Source organism: Triturus cristatus, chromosome 9 (genome assembly GCF_964204655.1).
Source record: "Triturus cristatus chromosome 9, aTriCri1.1, whole genome shotgun sequence".
Taxonomy (NCBI): Eukaryota; Metazoa; Chordata; class Amphibia; order Caudata; family Salamandridae; genus Triturus; species Triturus cristatus.
This window is the reverse complement of record NC_140592.1, coordinates 144,712,291-144,731,238: the sequence shown is the minus strand read 5'-3', so window position 1 is coordinate 144,731,238 and position 18,948 is coordinate 144,712,291.

The following is an 18,948-nucleotide window of genomic DNA, read 5'->3' as shown; positions in this document are numbered from 1 at the left end:
CCGCATGGGCACTAGTAAACAACAAGAAGGGCTGCGGCTGGCCAGTTTGTGGGAATGCTAGCAGCTGCGGGGACAGAGTATGGGCAGCGCGAGGGAGGACAGTGTATGCACAAAAGAAAGCAGGGCTAAAATAAAGTGAAATAGCCCGCTGCCCGGCCATGCTGTTTGTTCAAGCGTGGCAGGGTGCAGTGTATGAAATTAAGTGGGGAGGGAGAGTGTTAAAAATCTAATGATCGGGCGCTGTGTGTGACCCCATAGTAAAAGTGAAAGCAATGCGCTGCAAATTTTAAAAAAAGCATCCGCCATCACTAAAGTTCGCATCCCACCAGTGCTCTTTAGATAAAGTGAGCAAAGAGTTCTCAAAAGGGCTAATGGAAGCTAATCAGTAAGGACACGGTAAAAGGTCCATTCCTAATGGGTTGTTACAAATACAGACAAGGCATTACTAAGGAGGGACTAACAAGCATGTTAACAAATCAGAAGCAAACATTTAGAAACAACAGCAACAGGAGCCAATTGGAAAGGTGGGCGGAGAGTGGGTGGAGCTTCAAGTCTATACCCGAGTACCCCATGCCTCGCAGCAGCGCTTGCGCAGCCTGGCTTGATCTAAAAAGGGGACTCTCAGACCCACTCTTCAGTACAATCCTGGACCTGTGGATGCTACAGAAGAAGATGCCCTGCTGCCCTTCTGTTTGAGGCCTGTTCTGCTTGCTGAGGAGGAAGACTAGACCTGCACCCTTCATCCTAAGCTGAAGTGACTCCAAGGGTCAGCTCACTGACCTCTGGTTCTGAGCAACTGGGACAGAGCTCAAGGGGCCTCCCTATAACTGCCCAGCTGAACCTGCTAGACTGGACCTGCCTGGACCTGCAGCTGGACCTGGCTGAGCCCTGCTGGTCTCTGCTGGAGTGAGTTCCTGATCCCCAAAAGGTGCCTTCCAGGCACTGGACCCTTGGTGTGGCATCAGTTAAGCTCCTCCTTGAAGAAAAGGAGAAATCCTGAAGTTTCGGGCTCTTCACAGCTACAAATAGGCCTGATTGTTCCAAGATCTTACCTATTGCAACCGCCAATGCGAAGCTCTGGTGAACCCGACTCTTCGGGCTACAGCGGCCGCCAGCGATGACCCCAATGCAAAAGCTCCACTTCACGCTGCAGCATTGACAGCATGTGGTGACCCTCAACATGAATCTCCTGCATTAACCATCCACAATGACTGCCTGATCTCTACAGCGACAGCTGTCTGCGACACCCAGTCTGCTCTCTGCGCCATCGATCAGCAATGCTCTCTCAACCCCTCGTGGCCTCCTCCACCACGAAAGGAACTCTTTATGCTGGAATTTTTTATTTTCTATTTACTTTTAATATTTTATTTATTGATGGTCAGGCACATGACAGAATTTACAATTCTCTTCACCTCTCAGACAGAGAATACATTGGTCTGTTATATCTTATCATTGATCCACAAAATGACACAATCACATTTGCAGGCCCCTTGTGTTGGAAAAATCATGCAGCCGTTCTTTATATCATATCAGTGCTACTAATGCAACATGGGTATCTCAAACACTGCATCTCACAATTTCCATCCCTTTTTTCACTGCGACTGGTATCTGTCACGCCCCAGGATCAGATCGTAGATATAGTACAAATGGATCCCAGAACTCCCTCGGATGGGAGTACCTTCGTAGTTCCTCTGTGTAAACTTCGAGCTGTTCCCTGCAGAATGTCATGTCTGCCAACCAATATTTCATGTGTGGTGCGTTTGCTTCACCACCTCATGGCAACCCGCCTTTTGGCCAGCAATAAGGCTATGGCTAATAGTTTGCGTCTGGAAGGCTGTTTTATTTTATGTAGGCCTAGAAGGCAGACTTGTGGAGTGTTGGGAATTGGCTCCGTTAGCATTGCTCCCATAGTATTTATCACTTTCTGCCAGTATCTTTGCACCTGAGGGCATGCCCAGGCTACATGCAAGAAGTCTGCCTGTATGGCATTACAAAAAGAACTATTGATGGACGGAATGCAGAACAAATCAAAACATTCACCCGAGTCAAGAGATCTGTGTTAAATCCATCATTCTTTTGCTCACCAAGCCACCCCAGTTTAGACCTGGCCATATGTAAATCAGTCTTGACCCTGTGCCTCATGGGAACAGTCCAGCCCGAACTGCCAAGCCAGGTCCTCCCTGGACAACAAATAAGCATCCTAGGACCGGTTTCGGGGTTTCTTCCCTCTTCAGCCACAATAGCTTGATTCCAGTGGTATGGAGAGCACGGGACTAACGTCTGACCATACCCATCCCACTCGGGGTGACAAATGCAAACAGAACTGTTGATGAACGGAATGCAGAACAAATCAAAACATTCACCCCCAGTCAAGAGATCTGGGTTAAATCCATCATTCTTTTGCTCACCATGCCACCCCAGTTTAGACCTAGCCATATGCAAATCAGTCTTGACCCTGTGCCTCATGGGAACAGTCCAGCCCGAACTGCCAAGCCAGGTCCTCCCTGGACGGGAAACAAGCATCCTAGGACCAGTTTCGGGGTTTCACCCCTCTTCAGCCAGGATAGCTTGATTCCAGTGGCATGGAGAGCACGGGACTCACGTCTGAGCATACCTGTCCCACTCGGGGTGACAAATGCAAATAGAACTATTGATGGACGGAATGGAGAACAAATCAAAACATTCACCCCCAGTCAAGAGATCTGGGTTAAATCCATCATTCTTTTGCTCACCATGCCACCCCAGTTTAGACCTGGCCTTATGCAAATCAGTCTTGACCCTGTGCCTCATGGGAACAGTCCAGCCCGAACTGCCAAGCCAGGTCCTCCCTGGACCGGAAACAAGCATCTTAGGACCGGTTTCGGGGTTTCACCCCTCTTCAGCCAGGATAGCTTGATTCCAGTGGCATGGAGAGCACGGGACTCACGTCTGAGCATACCCATCCCATTCGGGGTGACAAATGCAAAAAGAACTATTGATGGACGGAATGCAGAACAAATCAAAATATTCACCCCCAGTCAAGAGATCTGGGTTAAATCCATCATTCTTTTGCTCACCATGCCACCCCAGTTTAGACCTGGCCATATGCAAATCAGTCTTGACCCTGTGCCTCATGGGAACAGTCCAGCCCGAACTGCCAAGCCAGGTCCTCCCTGGACCGGAATCAAGCATCCTAGGACCGGTTTCAGGGTTTCACCCCTCTTCAGCCAGGATAACTTGATTCCAGTGGCATGGAGAGCACGGGACTCATGCCCGAGCATACCCGTCTCACTCGGGGTGACAAATGCAAAAAGAACTATTGATGGACGGAATGCAGAACAAATCAAAATATTCACCCTCAGTCAAGAGATCTGGGTTAAATCCATCATTCTTTTGCTCACCATGCCACCCCAGTTTAGACCTGGCCATATGCAAATCAGTCTTGACCCTGTGCCTCATGGGAACAGTCGAGCCCGAACTGCCAAGCCAGGTCCTCCCTGGACCGGAAACAAGCATCCTAGGACCGGTTTCAGGGTTTCACCCCTCTTCAGCCAGGATTACTTGATTCCAGTGGCATGGAGAGCACGGGACTCGCGCCTGAGCATACCCGTCCCACTCGGGGTGACAAACGCAAAAAGAACTATTGATGGACGGAATGCAGAACAAATCAAAACATTCACCCCCAGTCAAGAGATCTGGGTTAAATCCTTCATTCTTTTGCTCACCATGCTACCCCAGTTTAGACCTGGCCATATGCACATCAGTCTTGACCCTGTGCCTCATGGGAACAGTCCAGCCCGAACTGCCAAGCCAGGTCCTCCCTGGACCGGAAACAAGCATCCTAGGACCGGTTTCAGGGTTTCACCCCTCTTCAGCCAGGATAACTTGATTCCAGTGGCATGGAGAGCACGGGACTCACGCCTGAGCATACCCGTCCCACTCGGGGTGACAAATGCAAAAAGAACTATTGATGGACGGAATGCAGAACAAATCAAAACATTCACCCCCAGTCAAGAGATCTGGGTTAAATCCTTCATTCTTTTGCTCACCATGCTACCCCAGTTTAGACCTGGCCATATGCACATCAGTCTTGACCCTGTGCCTCATGGGGACAGTCCAGCCCGAACTGCCAAGCCAGGTCCTCCCTGGACCGGAAACAAGCATCCTAGGACCGGTTTCGGGGTTTCACCCCTCTTCAGCCAGGATAGCTTGATGCCAGTGGCATGGAGAGCACGGGACTCACGTCTGAGCATACCCGTCCCACTTGGGGTGACAAATGCAAATAGAACTATTAATGGACGGAATGCAGAACAAATCAAAACATTCACCCCCAGTCAAGAGATCTGGGTTAAATCCATCATTCTTTTGCTCACCAAGCCAACTCAGTTTAGACCTGGCCATATGCAAATCAGTCTTGACCCTGTGCCTCATGGGAACAGTCCAGCCAGAACTGCCAAGCCAGGTCCTCCCTGGACCGGAAACAAGCATCCTAGGACCGGTTTCGGGGTTTCACCCCTCTTCAGCCAGGATAGCTTGATTCCAGTGGCATGGAAAGCACAGGACTCACGTCTGAGCATACCTGTCCCACTCGGGGTGACAAATGCAAATAGAACTATTGATGGACGGAATGCAGAACAAATCAAAACATTCACCCCCAGTCAAGAGATCTGGGTTAAATCCATCATTCTTTTGCTCACCATGCCACCCCAGTTTAGACCTGGCCATATGCAAATCAGTCTTGACCCTGTGCCTCATGGGAACAGTCCAGCCCGAACTGCCAAGCCAGGTCCTCCCTGGACCGGAAACAGGCATCTTAGGACCGGTTTCGGGGTTTCACCCCTCTTCAGCCAGGATAGCTTGATTCCAGGGGCATGGAGAGCAAGGGACTCACGTCTGAGCATACCCGTCCCACTCGGGGTGACAAATGCAAAAATAACTATTGATGGATGGAATGCAGAACAAATCAAAACATTCACCCCCAGTCAAGAGATCTGGGTTAAATCCATCATTCTTTTGCTCACCATGCCACCCCAGTTTAGACCTGGCCATATGCAAATCAGTCTTGAACCTGTGCCTCATGGGAACAGTCCAGCCCGAACTGCCAAGCCAGGTCCTCCCTGGACCGGAAACAAGCATCCTAAGACCGGTTTCGGGGTTTCACCTCTCTTCAGCCAGGATAGCTCAATGCCAGTGGCATGGAGAGCACGGGACTCACGTCTGAGCATACCCGTCCCACTCGGGGTGACAAATGCAAATAGAACTACTGATGGACAGAATGCAGAACAAATGAAAACATTCACCCCCAGTCAAGAGATCTGGGTTAAATCCATAATTCTTTTGCTCACCATGCCACCCCAGTTTAGACCTGGCCATATGCAAATCAGTCTTGACCCTGTGCTTCATGGGAACAGTCCAACCTGAACTGCCAAGCCAGATCCTCCCTGGACCGGAATCAAGCATCCTGGGACCAGTTTCGGGGTTTCACCCCTCTTCAGCCAGGATAGCTTGATTCCAGTGGCATGGAGAGCACGGGACTCACGTCTGAGCATACCCGTCCCACTCGGGGTGACAAATGCAAATAGAACTATTGATGGACGGAATGCAGAACAAATCAAAACATTCACCCCCAGTCAAGAGATCTGGGTTAAATCCATCATTCTTTTGCTCACCATGCCACCCCAGTTTAGACCTGGCCATATGCAAATCAGTCTTGACCCTGTGCCTCATGGGAACAGTCCAGCCCGAACTGCCAAGCCAGGTCCTCCCTGGACCGGAAACAGGCATCTTAGGACCGGTTTCGGGGTTTCACCCCTCTTCAGCCAGGATAGCTTGATTCCAGGGGCATGGAGAGCAAGGGACTCACGTCTGAGCATACCCGTCCCACTCGGGGTGACAAATGCAAAAATAACTATTGATGGACGGAATGCAGAACAAATCAAAATATTTACCCACAGTCAAGAGATCTGGGTTAAATCCATCATTCTTTTGCTCACCATGCCACCCCAGTTTAGACCTGGCCTTATGCAAATCAGTCTTGACCCTGTGCCTCATGGGAACAGTCCAGCCCGAACTGCCAAGCCAGGTCCCCCCTGGACCGGAAACAAGCATCCTAGGACCGGTTTTGGGTTTTCACCCCTCTTCAGCCAGGATAGCTTGATTCCAGTGGAATGGAGAGCACGGGACTCACGTCTGAGCATACCCGTCCCACTCGGGGTGACAAATGCAAATAGAACTATTGATGGACGGAATGCCGAACAAATCAAAACATTCGCCCCCAGTCAAGAGATCTGGGTTAAATCCATCATTCTTTTGCTCACCATGCCACCCCAGTTTAGACCTGGCCATATGCAAATCAGTCTTGACCCTGTGCCTAATGAGAACAGTCCAGCCCGAACTGCCAAGCCAGGTCCTCCCTGGACCGGAAACAAGCATCTTAGGACCGGTTTCGGGGTTTCACCCCTCTTCAGCCAGGGTAACTTGATTCCAGTGGCATGGAGAGCACGGGACTCACTTCTGTGCATACCCGTCCCACTCAGGGTGGCAAATGCAAAAAGAACTATTGATGGACGGAATGCAGAACAAATCAAAACATTCACCCCCAGTCAAGAGACCTGGGTTAAATCCATCATTCTTTTGCTCACCATGCCACCCCAGTTTAGACCTGGCCATATGCAAATCAGTCTTGACCCTGTGCCTCATGGGACCAGTCCAGCACGAACTGCCAAGCCAGGTCCTCCCTGGACCGGAAACAAGCATCCTAGGACCGGTTTATGGGTTTCACCCCTCTTCAGCCAGGATAGTTGATTCCAGTGGCATGGTGAGCACGGGACTCACGTCTGAGCATACCCGTCCCACTCGGGGTGACAAATGCAAAAATAACTATTGATGGATGGAATGCAGATCAAATCAAAATATTCACCCTCAGTCAAGAGATCTGGGTTAAATCCATCATTCTTTTGCTCACCATGCCACCCCAGTTTAGACCTGGCCATATGCAAATCAGTCTTGAACCTGTGCCTCATGGGAACAGTCCAGCCCGAACTGCCAAGCCAGGTCCTCCCTGGACCGGAAACAAGCATCCTAGGACCGGTTTCAGGGTTTCACCCCTCTTCAGCCAGGATAACTTGATTCCAGTGGCATGGAGAGCACGGGACTCACGCCTGAGCATACCCGTCCCACTCGGGGTGACAAATGCAAAAAGAACTATTGATGGACGGAATGCAGAACAAATCAAAACATTCACCCCCAGTCAAGAGATCTGGGTTAAATCCTTCATTCTTTTGCTCACCATGCTACCCCAGTTTAGACCTGGCCATATGCACATCAGTCTTGACCCTGTGCCTCATGGGGACAGTCCAGCCCGAACTGCCAAGCCAGGTCCTCCTTGGACTGGAAACAAGCATCCTAGGACCGGTTTCGGGGTTTCACCCCTCTTCAGCCAGGATAGCTTGATGCCAGTGACATGGAGAGCACGGGACTCACGTCTGAGCATACCCGTCCCACTTGGGGTGACAAATGCAAATAGAACTATTAATGGACGGAATGCAGAACAAATCAAAACATTCACCCCCAGTCAAGAGATCTGGGTTAAATCCATCATTCTTTTGCTCACCAAGCCAACTCAGTTTAGACCTGGCCATATGCAAATCAGTCTTGACCCTGTGCCTCATGGGAACAGTCCAGCCAGAACTGCCAAGCCAGGTCCTCCCTGGACCGGAAACAAGCATCCTAGGACCGGCTTCGGGGTTTCACCCCTCTTCAGCCAGGATAGCTTGATTCCAGTGGCATGGAAAGCACGGGACTCACGTCTGAGCATACCTGTCCCACTCGGGGTGACAAATGCAAATAGAACTATTGATGGACGGAATGCAGAACAAATCAAAACATTCACCCCCAGTCAAGAGATCTGGGTTAAATCCATCATTCTTTTGCTCACCATGCCACCCCAGTTTAGACCTGGCCATATGCAAATCAGTCTTGACCCTGTGCCTCATGGGAACAGTCCAGCCCGAACTGCCAAGCCAGGTCCTCCCTGGACCGGAAACAGGCATCTTAGGACCGGTTTCGGGGTTTCACCCCTCTTCAGCCAGGATAGCTTGATTCCAGGGGCATGGAGAGCAAGGGACTCACGTCTGAGCATACCCGTCCCACTCGGGGTGACAAATGCAAAAATAACTATTGATGGACGGAATGCAGAACAAATCAAAATATTTACCCCCAGTCAAGAGATCTGGGTTAAATCCATCATTCTTTTGCTCACCATGCCACCCCAGTTTAGACCTGGCCATATGCAAATCAGTCTTGACCCTGTGCCTCATGGGACCAGTCCAGCACGAACTGCCAAGCCAGGTCCTCCCTGGACCGGAAACAAGCATCCTAGGACCGGTTTATGGGTTTCACCCCTCTTCAGCCAGGATAGTTGATTCCAGTGGCATGGTGAGCACGGGACTCACGTCTGAGCATACCCGTCCCACTCGGGGTGACAAATGCAAAAATAACTATTGATGGATGGAATGCAGAACAAATCAAAACATTCACCCCCAGTCAAGAGATCTGGGTTAAATCCATCATTCTTTTGCTCACCATGCCACCCCAGTTTAGACCTGGCCATATGCAAATCAGTCTTGAACCTGTGCCTCATGGGAACAGTCCAGCCCGAACTGCCAAGCCAGGTCCTCCCTGGACCGGAAACAAGCATCCTAAGACCGGTTTCGGGGTTTCACCTCTCTTCAGCCAGGATAGCTCAATGCCAGTGGCATGGAGAGCACGGGACTCACGTCTGAGCATACCCGTCCCACTCGGGGTGACAGATGCAAATAGAACTATTGATGGACAGAATGCAGAACAAATGAAAACATTCACCCCCAGTCAAGAGATCTGGGTTAAATCCATAATTCTTTTGCTCACCATGCCACCCCAGTTTAGACCTGGCCATATGCAAATCAGTCTTGACCCTGTGCTTCATGGGAACAGTCCAACCTGAACTGCCAAGCCAGATCCTCCCTGGACCGGAAACAAGCATCCTGGGACCAGTTTCGGGGTTTCACCCCTCTTCAGCCAGGATAGCTTGATTCCAGTGGCATGGAGAGCATGGGACTCACGTCTGAGCATACCCGTCCCACTCGGGGTGACAAATGCAAATAGAACTATTGATGGACGGAATGCAGAACAAATCAAAACATTCACCCCCAGTCAAGAGATCTGGGTTAAACCCATCATTCTTTTGCTCACCATGCCACCCCAGTTTAGACCTGGCCATATGCAAATCAGTCTTGACCCTGTGCCTCATGGGAACAGTCCAGCCCGAACTGCCAAGCCAGGTCCTCCCTGGACCGGAAACAGGCATCTTAGGACCGGTTTCGGGGTTTCACCCCTCTTCAGCCAGGATAGCTTGATTCCAGGGGCATGGAGAGCAAGGGACTCACGTCTGAGCATACACGTCCCACTCGGGGTGACAAATGCAAAAATAACTATTGATGGACGGAATGCAGAACAAATCAAAATATTTACCCCCAGTCAAGAGATCTGGGTTAAATCCATCATTCTTTTGCTCACCATGCCACCCCAGTTTAGACCTGGCCATATGCAAATCAGTCTTGACCCTGTGCCTCATGGGAACAGTCCAGCCCGAACTGCCAAGCCAGTTCCCCCCTGGACCGGAAACAAGCATCCTAGGACCGGTTTTGGGTTTTCACCCCTCTTCAGCCAGGATAGCTTGATTCCAGTGGAATGGAGAGCACGGGACTCACGTCTGAGCATACCCGTCCCACTCGGGGTGACAAATGCAAATAGAACTATTGATGGACGGAATGCCGAACAAATCAAAACATTCGCCCCCAGTCAAGAGATCTGGGTTAAATCCATCATTCTTTTGCTCACCATGCCACCCCAGTTTAGACCTGGCCATATGCAAATCAGTCTTGACCCTGTGCCTAATGGGAACAGTCCAGCCCGAACTGCCAAGCCAGGTCCTCCCTGGACCGCAAACAAGCATCTTAGGACCGGTTTCGGGGTTTCACCCCTCTTCAGCCAGGATAACTTGATTCCAGTGGCATGGAGAGCACAGGACTCACTTCTGTGCATACCCGTCCCACTCAGGGTGGCAAATGCAAAAAGAACTATTGATGGACGGAATGCAGAACAAATCAAAACATTCACCCCCAGTCAAGAGACCTGGGTTAAATCCATCATTCTTTTGCTCACCATGCCACCCCAGTTTAGACCTGGCCATATGCAAATCAGTCTTGACCCTGTGCCTCATGGGACCAGTCCAGCACGAACTGCCAAGCCAGGTCCTCCCTGGACCGGAAACAAGCATCCTAGGACCGGTTTATGGGTTTCACCCCTCTTCAGCCAGGATAGTTGATTCCAGTGGCATGGTGAGCACGGGACTCACGTCTGAGCATACCCGTCCCACTCGGGGTGACAAATGCAAAAATAACTATTGATGGATGGAATGCAGATCAAATCAAAATATTCACCCTCAGTCAAGAGATCTGGGTTAAATCCATCATTCTTTTGCTCACCATGCCACCCCAGTTTAGACCTGGCCATATGCAAATCAGTCTTGAACCTGTGCCTCATGGGAACAGTCCAGCCCGAACTGCCAAGCCAGGTCCTCCCTGGACCGGAAACAAGCATCCTAGGACCGGTTTCAGGGTTTCACCCCTCTTCAGCCAGGATAACTTGATTCCAGTGGCATGGAGAGCACGGGACTCACGCCTGAGCATACCCGTCCCACTCGGGGTGACAAATGCAAAAAGAACTATTGATGGACGGAATGCAGAACAAATCAAAACATTCACCCCCAGTCAAGAGATCTGGGTTAAATCCTTCATTCTTTTGCTCACCATGCTACCCCAGTTTAGACCTGGCCATATGCACATCAGTCTTGACCCTGTGCCTCATGGGGACAGTCCAGCCCGAACTGCCAAGCCAGGTCCTCCTTGGACTGGAAACAAGCATCCTAGGACCGGTTTCGGGGTTTCACCCCTCTTCAGCCAGGATAGCTTGATGCCAGTGACATGGAGAGCACGGGACTCACGTCTGAGCATACCCGTCCCACTTGGGGTGACAAATGCAAATAGAACTATTAATGGACGGAATGCAGAACAAATCAAAACATTCACCCCCAGTCAAGAGATCTGGGTTAAATCCATCATTCTTTTGCTCACCAAGCCAACTCAGTTTAGACCTGGCCATATGCAAATCAGTCTTGACCCTGTGCCTCATGGGAACAGTCCAGCCAGAACTGCCAAGCCAGGTCCTCCCTGGACCGGAAACAAGCATCCTAGGACCGGCTTCGGGGTTTCACCCCTCTTCAGCCAGGATAGCTTGATTCCAGTGGCATGGAAAGCACGGGACTCACGTCTGAGCATACCTGTCCCACTCGGGGTGACAAATGCAAATAGAACTATTGATGGACGGAATGCAGAACAAATCAAAACATTCACCCCCAGTCAAGAGATCTGGGTTAAATCCATCATTCTTTTGCTCACCATGCCACCCCAGTTTAGACCTGGCCATATGCAAATCAGTCTTGACCCTGTGCCTCATGGGAACAGTCCAGCCCGAACTGCCAAGCCAGGTCCTCCCTGGACCGGAAACAGGCATCTTAGGACCGGTTTCGGGGTTTCACCCCTCTTCAGCCAGGATAGCTTGATTCCAGGGGCATGGAGAGCAAGGGACTCACGTCTGAGCATACCCGTCCCACTCGGGGTGACAAATGCAAAAATAACTATTGATGGACGGAATGCAGAACAAATCAAAATATTTACCCCCAGTCAAGAGATCTGGGTTAAATCCATCATTCTTTTGCTCACCATGCCACCCCAGTTTAGACCTGGCCATATGCAAATCAGTCTTGACCCTGTGCCTCATGGGACCAGTCCAGCACGAACTGCCAAGCCAGGTCCTCCCTGGACCGGAAACAAGCATCCTAGGACCGGTTTATGGGTTTCACCCCTCTTCAGCCAGGATAGTTGATTCCAGTGGCATGGTGAGCACGGGACTCACGTCTGAGCATACCCGTCCCACTCGGGGTGACAAATGCAAAAATAACTATTGATGGATGGAATGCAGAACAAATCAAAACATTCACCCCCAGTCAAGAGATCTGGGTTAAATCCATCATTCTTTTGCTCACCATGCCACCCCAGTTTAGACCTGGCCATATGCAAATCAGTCTTGAACCTGTGCCTCATGGGAACAGTCCAGCCCGAACTGCCAAGCCAGGTCCTCCCTGGACCGGAAACAAGCATCCTAAGACCGGTTTCGGGGTTTCACCTCTCTTCAGCCAGGATAGCTCAATGCCAGTGGCATGGAGAGCACGGGACTCACGTCTGAGCATACCCGTCCCACTCGGGGTGACAGATGCAAATAGAACTATTGATGGACAGAATGCAGAACAAATGAAAACATTCACCCCCAGTCAAGAGATCTGGGTTAAATCCATAATTCTTTTGCTCACCATGCCACCCCAGTTTAGACCTGGCCATATGCAAATCAGTCTTGACCCTGTGCTTCATGGGAACAGTCCAACCTGAACTGCCAAGCCAGATCCTCCCTGGACCGGAAACAAGCATCCTGGGACCAGTTTCGGGGTTTCACCCCTCTTCAGCCAGGATAGCTTGATTCCAGTGGCATGGAGAGCATGGGACTCACGTCTGAGCATACCCGTCCCACTCGGGGTGACAAATGCAAATAGAACTATTGATGGACGGAATGCAGAACAAATCAAAACATTCACCCCCAGTCAAGAGATCTGGGTTAAACCCATCATTCTTTTGCTCACCATGCCACCCCAGTTTAGACCTGGCCATATGCAAATCAGTCTTGACCCTGTGCCTCATGGGAACAGTCCAGCCCGAACTGCCAAGCCAGGTCCTCCCTGGACCGGAAACAGGCATCTTAGGACCGGTTTCGGGGTTTCACCCCTCTTCAGCCAGGATAGCTTGATTCCAGGGGCATGGAGAGCAAGGGACTCACGTCTGAGCATACACGTCCCACTCGGGGTGACAAATGCAAAAATAACTATTGATGGACGGAATGCAGAACAAATCAAAATATTTACCCCCAGTCAAGAGATCTGGGTTAAATCCATCATTCTTTTGCTCACCATGCCACCCCAGTTTAGACCTGGCCATATGCAAATCAGTCTTGACCCTGTGCCTCATGGGAACAGTCCAGCCCGAACTGCCAAGCCAGTTCCCCCCTGGACCGGAAACAAGCATCCTAGGACCGGTTTTGGGTTTTCACCCCTCTTCAGCCAGGATAGCTTGATTCCAGTGGAATGGAGAGCACGGGACTCACGTCTGAGCATACCCGTCCCACTCGGGGTGACAAATGCAAATAGAACTATTGATGGACGGAATGCCGAACAAATCAAAACATTCGCCCCCAGTCAAGAGATCTGGGTTAAATCCATCATTCTTTTGCTCACCATGCCACCCCAGTTTAGACCTGGCCATATGCAAATCAGTCTTGACCCTGTGCCTAATGGGAACAGTCCAGCCCGAACTGCCAAGCCAGGTCCTCCCTGGACCGCAAACAAGCATCTTAGGACCGGTTTCGGGGTTTCACCCCTCTTCAGCCAGGATAACTTGATTCCAGTGGCATGGAGAGCACAGGACTCACTTCTGTGCATACCCGTCCCACTCAGGGTGGCAAATGCAAAAAGAACTATTGATGGACGGAATGCAGAACAAATCAAAACATTCACCCCCAGTCAAGAGACCTGGGTTAAATCCATCATTCTTTTGCTCACCATGCCACCCCAGTTTAGACCTGGCCATATGCAAATCAGTCTTGAACCTGTGCCTCATGGGAACAGTCCAGCCCGAACTGCCAAGCCAGGTCCTCCCTGGACCGGAAACAAGCATCCTAAGACCGGTTTCGGGGTTTCACCTCTCTTCAGCCAGGATAGCTCAATGCCAGTGGCATGGAGAGCACGGGACTCACGTCTGAGCATACCCGTCCCACTCGGGGTGACAAATGCAAATAGAACTATTGATGGACAGAATGCAGAACAAATGAAAACATTCACCCCCAGTCAAGAGATCTGGGTTAAATCCATAATTCTTTTGCTCACCATGCCACCCCAGTTTAGACCTGGTCATATGCAAATCAGTCTTAACCCTGTGTCTCATGGGAACAGTCCAGCCCGAACTGCCAAGCCAGGTCCTCCCTGGACCGGAAACAAGCATCCTAGGACCGGTTCCGGGGTTTCACCCCTCTTCAGCCAGGATAGCTTAATTCCAGTGGCATGGAGAGCACGGGACTGACGTCTGAGCATACCCGTCCCACTCGGGGTGACAAATGCAAAAAGAACTATTGATGGACGGAATGCAGAACAAATCAAAACATTCACCCCCAGTCAAGAGATCTGGGTTAAATCCATCATTCTTTTGCTCACCATGCCACCCCAGTTTAGACCTGGCCCTATGCAAATCAGTCTTGACCCTGTGCTTCATGGGAACAGTCCAACCTGAACTGCCAAGCCAGATCCTCCCTGGACCGGAAACAAGCATCCTGGGACCAGTTTCGGGGTTTCACCCCTCTTCAGCCAGGATAGCTTGATTCCAGTGGCATGGAGAGCACGGGACTCACGTCTGAGCATACCCGTCCCACTCGGGGTGACAAATGCAAATAGAACTATTGATGGACGGAATGCAGAACAAATCAAAACATTCACCCCCAGTCAAGAGATCTGGGTTAAATCCATCATTCTTTTGCTCACCATGCCACTCCAGTTTAGACCTGGCCATATGCAAATCAGTCTTGACCCTGTGCCTCATGGGAACAGTCCAGCCCGAACTGCCAAGCCAGGTCCTCCCTGGACCGGAAACAGGCATCTTAGGACCGGTTTCGGGGTTTCACCCCTCTTCAGCCAGGATAGCTTGATTCCAGGGGCATGGAGAGCAAGGGACTCACGTCTGAGCATACCCGTCCCACTCGGGGTGACAAATGCAAAAATAACTATTGATGGACGGAATGCAGAACAAATCAAAATATTTACCCCCAGTCAAGAGATCTGGGTTAAATCCATCATTCTTTTGCTCACCATGCCACCCCAGTTTAGACCTGGCCATATGCAAATCAGTCTTGACCCTGTGCCTCATGGGAACAGTCCAGCCCGAACTGCCAAGCCAGTTCCCCCCTGGACCGGAAACAAGCATCCTAGGACCGGTTTGGGGTTTTCACCCCTCTTCAGCCAGGATAGCTTGATTCCAGTGGAATGGAGAGCACGGGACTCACGTCTGAGCATACCCGTCCCACTCGGGGTGACAAATGCAAATAGAACTATTGATGGACGGAATGCCGAACAAATCAAAACATTCGCCCCCAGTCAAGAGATCTGGGTTAAATCCATCATTCTTTTGCTCACCATGCCACCCCAGTTTAGACCTGGCCATATGCAAATCAGTCTTGACCCTGTGCCTAATGGGAACAGTCCAGCCCGAACTGCCAAGCCAGGTCCTCCCTGGACCGGAAACAAGCATCTTAGGACCGGTTTCGGGGTTTCACCCCTCTTCAGCCAGGATAACTTGATTCCAGTGGCATGGAGAGCACGGGACTCACTTCTGTGCATACCCGTCCCACTCAGGGTGGCAAATGCAAAAAGAACTATTGATGGACGGAATGCAGAACAAATCAAAACATTCACCCCCAGTCAAGAGACCTGGGTTAAATCCATCATTCTTTTGCTCACCATGCCACCCCAGTTTAGACCTGGCCATATGCAAATCAGTCTTGACCCTGTGCCTCATGGGACCAGTCCAGCACGAACTGCCAAGCCAGGTCCTCCCTGGACCGGAAACAAGCATCCTAGGACCGGTTTATGGGTTTCACCCCTCTTCAGCCAGGATAGTTGATTCCAGTGGCATGGTGAGCACGGGACTCACGTCTGAGCATACCCGTCCCACTCGGGGTGACAAATGCAAAAATAACTATTGATGGATGGAATGCAGAACAAATCAAAATATTCACCCTCAGTCAAGAGATCTGGGTTAAATCCATCATTCTTTTGCTCACCATGCCACCCCAGTTTAGACCTGGCCATATGCAAATCAGTCTTGAACCTGTGCCTCATGGGAACAGTCCAGCCCGAACTGCCAAGCCAGGTCCTCCCTGGACCGGAAACAAGCATCCTAAGACCGGTTTCGGGGTTTCACCTCTCTTCAGCCAGGATAGCTCAATGCCAGTGGCATGGAGAGCACGGGACTCACGTCTGAGCATACCCGTCCCACTCGGGGTGACAAATGCAAATAGAACTATTGATGGACAGAATGCAGAACAAATGAAAACATTCACCCCCAGTCAAGAGATCTGGGTTAAATCCATAATTCTTTTGCTCACCATGCCACCCCAGTTTAGACCTGGCCATATGCAAATCAGTCTTAACCCTGTGTCTCATGGGAACAGTCCAGCCCGAACTGCCAAGCCAGGTCCTCCCTGGACCGGAAACAAGCATCCTAGGACCGGTTCCGGGGTTTCACCCCTCTTCAGCCAGGATAGCTTAATTCCAGTGGCATGGAGAGCACGGGACTGACGTCTGAGCATACCCGTCCCACTCGGGGTGACAAATGCAAAAATAACTATTGATGGACGGAATGCAGAACAAATCAAAACATTCACCCCCAGTCAAGAGATCTGGGTTAAATCCATCATTCTTTTGCTCACCATGCCACCCCAGTTTAGACCTGGCCCTATGCAAATCAGTCTTGACCCTGTGCTTCATGGGAACAGTCCAACCTGAACTGCCAAGCCAGATCCTCCCTGGACCGGAAACAAGCATCCTAGGACCAGTTTCGGGGTTTCACCCCTCTTCAGCCAGGATAGCTTGATTCCAGTGGCATGGAGAGCACGGGACTCACGTCTGAGCATACCCGTCCCACTCGGGGTGACAAATGCAAATAGAACTATTGATGGACGGAATGCAGAACAAATCAAAACATTCACCCCCAGTCAAGAGATCTGGGTTAAATCCATCATTCTTTTGCTCACCATGCCACCCCAGTTTAGACCTGGCCATATGCAAATCAGTCTTGACCCTGTGCCTCATGGGAACAGTCCAGCCCGAACTGCCAAGCCAGGTCCTCCCTGGACCGGAAACAGGCATCTTAGGACCGGTTTCGGGGTTTCACCCCTCTTCAGCCAGGATAGCTTGATTCCAGGGGCATGGAGAGCAAGGGACTCACGTCTGAGCATACCCGTCCCACTCGGGGTGACAAATGCAAAAATAACTATTGATGGACGGAATGCAGAACAAATCAAAATATTTACCCCCAGTCAAGAGATCTGGGTTAAATCCATCATTCTTTTGCTCACCATGCCACCCCAGTTTAGACCTGGCCATATGCAAATCAGTCTTGACCCTGTGCCTCATGGGAACAGTCCAGCCCGAACTGCCAAGCCAGTTCCCCCCTGGACCGGAAACAAGCATCCTAGGACCGGTTTTGGGTTTTCACCCCTCTTCAGCCAGGATAGCTTGATTCCAGTGGCATGGAGAGCACGGGACTCACGTCTGAGCATACCCGTCCCACTCGGGGTGACAAATGCAAATAGAACTATTGATGGACGGAATGCAGAACAAATCAAAACATTCACCCCCAGTGAAGAGATCTGGGTTAAATCCATCATTCTTTTGCTCACCATGCCACCCCAGTTTAGACCTGGCCCTATGCAAATCAGTCTTGACCCTGTGCTTCATGGGAACAGTCCAACCTGAACTGCCAAGCCAGATCCTCCCTGGACCGGAAACAAGCATCCTAGGACCAGTTTCGGGGTTTCACCCCTCTTCAGCCAGGATAGCTTGATTCCAGTGGCATGGAGAGCACGGGACTCACGTCTGAGCATACCCGTCCCACTCGGGGTGACAAATGCAAATAGAACTATTGATGGACGGAATGCAGAACAAATCAAAACATTCACCCCCAGTCAAGAGATCTGGGTTAAATCCATCATTCTTTTGCTCACCATGCCACCCCAGTTTAGACCTGGCCATATGCAAATCAGTCTTGACCCTGTGCCTCATGGGAACAGTCCAGCCCGAACTGCCAAGCCAGGTCCTCCCTGGACCGGAAACAGGCATCTTAGGACCGGTTTCGGGGTTTCACCCCTCTTCAGCCAGGATAGCTTGATTCCAGGGGCATGGAGAGCAAGGGACTCACGTCTGAGCATACCCGTCCCACTCGGGGTGACAAATGCAAAAATAACTATTGATGGACGGAATGCAGAACAAATCAAAATATTTACCCCCAGTCAAGAGATCTGGGTTAAATCCATCATTCTTTTGCTCACCATGCCACCCCAGTTTAGACCTGGCCATATGCAAATCAGTCTTGACCCTGTGCCTCATGGGAACAGTCCAGCCCGAACTGCCAAGCCAGTTCCCCCCTGGACCGGAAACAAGCATCCTAGGACCGGTTTTGGGTTTTCACCCCTCTTCAGCCAGGATAGCTTGATTCCAGTGGAATGGAGAGCACGGGACTCACGTCTGAGCATACCCGTCCCACTCGGGGTGACAAATGCAAATAGAACTATTGATGGACGGAATGCCGAACAAATCAAAACATTCGCCCCCAGTCAAGAGATCTGGGTTAAATCCATCATTCTTTTGCTCACCATGCCACCCCAGTTTAGACCTGGCCATATGCAAATCAGTCTTGACCCTGTGCCTAATGGGAACAGTCCAGCCCGAACTGCCAAGCCAGGTCCTCCCTGGACCGGAAACAAGCATCTTAGGACCGGTTTCGGGGTTTCACCCCTCTTCAGCCAGGATAACTTGATTCCAGTGGCATGGAGAGCACGGGACTCACTTCTGTGCATACCCGTCCCACTCAGGGTGGCAAATGCAAAAAGAACTATTGATGGACGGAATGCAGAACAAATCAAAACATTCACCCCCAGTCAAGAGACCTGGGTTAAATCCATCATTCTTTTGCTCACCATGCCACCCCAGTTTAGACC